Genomic DNA, 3,342 nt, shown 5'->3' with positions numbered 1-3,342 from the left:
CAGGCCCGTCCCCGCCGCTCCGGCTGCCGCCCCAGCCCGCGCCCCCCGCCCCCGGAAGCGCTTCCTGGCCCCGCCCCCTCGGCGCCAGCGCTTCCGGGCAGGCGCGGACGGGGGCGGTGGCGGCGTGGGACTAGGCTCTCACCGGGCCTCCGGGTCCCAGATCCCGCCTCGGCCGCGTCTAGGAACCTCGCGGCGGGCGCGTGGGCGAGCGGCGGCTTTGGTCCCGACTCCGGGAGGGGGGTAGCGGCGGCGACTTTGTGCCCCACGGCCTCCCGCCCGCGTTCTCCTCGGCGCCCCCTGCTGGCGGGAGGAGGGCTCCGCAGCGGGGCGCGCCCCGGGTCTCCGGAGAGGAATGGGTAGGCCAGGACCCTCGACAGGCCACCGCGGCGGGGGCCTGCGACCACCCCTGGCCCAGCTCTCCCCTTCCGAGACCTTTGATCCCACAGCCCTTCGGGCGCCTACCCCTCACCCGAGCCGCGCCCGGCGGGACAGCTGAAGGCAGTAAGGTGCAGTTGTTAGGACCACGGGCCTGGGGACCTGCCATATCCGGTCACTTAACGTATGACCTTGGGCGAATTACTCCCCAAAGCGGGAGATAACAGTTCCGAACTTGTGGTTATAAAACCCCTGTCGCAGAGCAGGCCTCAAAAAATGTGCATTTCCAGATCCTTGGAGACACCCCAATGTTGACACTCGGCTGCAAGTGCGAGCTTGGCCAACATTTTCCTCTCTGCTTTAGGCTAATTTAACCCCCTTTGAAGAGCTTTGCATTTTGGTGGATTCCTCCGTAGTATTGGCAGGGTTTTATTTTCCCTTTTCTGACTTTGTAATAAAAATTAACCAGGAGTCAAGATACCAGCTCTTCTTCAAGATACAAAGCTGATACTTCCTGATGCTCCTACATCCTTTGCAAGCAGGAACTCTTTCTCTGGGATCTATCAGATGGTCATCTTCCAATAACAACAGCTACCCTTTGTTAAGCAGTCTGTGCTGGGCACTGTGCCGACCCTTTATAGACATGACCCCCTTTAATACACAACCCCAGAGGGTAGCCATTAATTATTAGCTCCATTTTATCCAGGAAGGAACTGAGGCTCAGAGAGGTTAAGTGACATATCTAAAGAGACACAGCTAAATGGCAAACTTGGGATGAGCTCCCTAGCTCTCTGACTCGAGACAGGAACTTCTTAGGGCAACAGAATATTCCAACCACAGAATTTTAGGTAACCAGTACCTAACTGCAGGCACCTGGGCAGACATGTCACTCTCTACTTACTATTCCCGTTGAGCTTTGTCCTTGAGATCTGTCCCCGAGAGTGAGATCAGTGAACCCAGGGGCACAGGAATGCATCTTCTTGTCACGTCAGGTTTCCTCAGGACCCCTGGGCTGACTCACAAGCCCACATGAGTGAGTTCCTGTTTCCCGTCAGAGCAGCTGTGGGCCTCCTCATTTTAACTGATCGTTGCTAAATTTGTTGGTAAGAGTTGGGGTCTTCTTGGCTGTAATACAGTATTTGCATGTCATTAAGGACTATAAAGACTAAAAGTGTTTCACCTTTTTGTCATGTCGCTCAAAGTTACCGGCCATCTGTCCATTGGACACTGGGTATTTCCCTCACAGATGTATTTTTATTCCCCCACCTACTTGGGCTACTAAACTCATATATTTTTCCAGCCCCCTGCTTTTATTTTTGTCATTTGGCTGATTATGTGTCATAATCTTTACTAATTTATTTTAGTTAGAAAATCATCGCTTCTCCACAATTGGAGTGTCTGTGTTTCTGTTTTCCCATAATCTTGGTAGCATTTTCAAAATGATTTTTTGGCCCATTTGAAATGAAAAAGAGGCTAGAGGGTGATGTATGGGCCTCATCTTAATTTATTCCACAGTTATCTAGCCTTGCCAGCAGTGTTTATGAAATGATCAAATTCACATCGCATCAAAGTCTGGGCTTCACCTTCAATCCAGTCAAGGAGTGGTTTTGTCATTATGGGGGTCAGCGTTTGTGACAGTGACAGCTGGTGTTTGCTAACATCTGTGTTCCTTCTCTTTTGAGGCACTTGGCTAAAACACATCTCCCAGCCTGCCCTCCACATCACATGTCAGTGGAGATAGTGTGTGAAGTGCTTGTAAGAATTCCCTTCCCCGTCTTTCCTTCTCTACCTCCCTAGGACAGATTCCACTGAATCTCCAGTTCTCACCTATTTCAGATTCCTGAGCACTATCTGATCCCAGCCTCTCCCTCTTCTGGTTCCCACAAGGAGACCCTTTCTGCCAGAAGTCAGGCTATGCTACGTGCCTCTAGCCCACTTAAAAATCTCCAGAGTTTGGGGGTGCCTGGCTGGCTCAGTCGGTAGAGCTTGCGACTCTTGATTTCAGGGTTGTGAGTTTGAACCTCACTCTGGGTGTAGAGATTACTTTAAAATCTTTAAAAAACAAAATGAATAAATAAAACATGAAATCTCCACAGTTTGGCAAAATCTGTGTTGGCACCTGTTAGACACACAAGACACACAAGAGTCTGGGGGTTTCCTCAACCTTGCTCCCCTGGCCAGGACGTGGGTATGCCCGCCCCTTCCTGCCTCACTATCTAGGTAGTTCTCGGCCAGCAGGGGGCGTCTGTCTCCCCAAATAGTCCCAAGATGTCCACCGACTTCTAGAACATCCCGGAGGGTCAGGGGTTCCTTCCACCTGGCCACCTCTGCAGGGTGGTGTCAGTGTTCCACTGGGCCAGGTAGAGCCCTCTTCCTTGGAGACCCCTCTTGTCCCCCCTGCCTGTGTGACAGTTGGTTCACGCCTCTGAGCCTCTCTTCTTCATCTGTTCAGTGGTGATTGGACTGCGGGGTGTGAATGTGGTCTCCCTTCCCAAGGGAGGGAAGCCAAGTCTGGGCAGTAGAGTGCTGTGGCTAAGCAGTGAGGCGGACCCGGGTCTCCGTTCCCGCTCAGCCACAGAGCTCCGTGATCTGATCCAGAGCAAGGCACTCATCCCACTGAGCGCCGGCCTCCACCTCTGCGTGCAGGGTGATGGTACCTACTTCCACAGGTAAATAAGATAATGACACAGTGCTTCCAGCGTGGCACACTCAAGAATTATTCTTGGTCAACAAGAAAGCAGGGGAGACAGTCTGGCTGTGAGAGCCCCTGCCTATTTCCATGAGGCCTTTTCTCACTTCCTGGAGAGATGGCCTGCTGTCTCCTCTCCTCCTGTCTCACCTGCCCCACTTCCCAGTGGGCCTGCCTTCCTGTGGACCTGAGCCCTGCTGACACCCACTGGGCACAGGCGCTGCCTCTGGAGTCCTTCTTCACTGTCCTTTTCTTCCTGCTCTCTCGGTTTCCTGCTG

Source organism: Ursus maritimus, unplaced genomic scaffold (assembly GCF_017311325.1).
Source record: "Ursus maritimus isolate PB19 unplaced genomic scaffold, ASM1731132v1 scaffold_17, whole genome shotgun sequence".
Taxonomy (NCBI): Eukaryota; Metazoa; Chordata; class Mammalia; order Carnivora; family Ursidae; genus Ursus; species Ursus maritimus.
The sequence above is the reverse complement of the archived record's forward strand: the minus strand, read 5'-3'. Positions refer to the sequence as shown.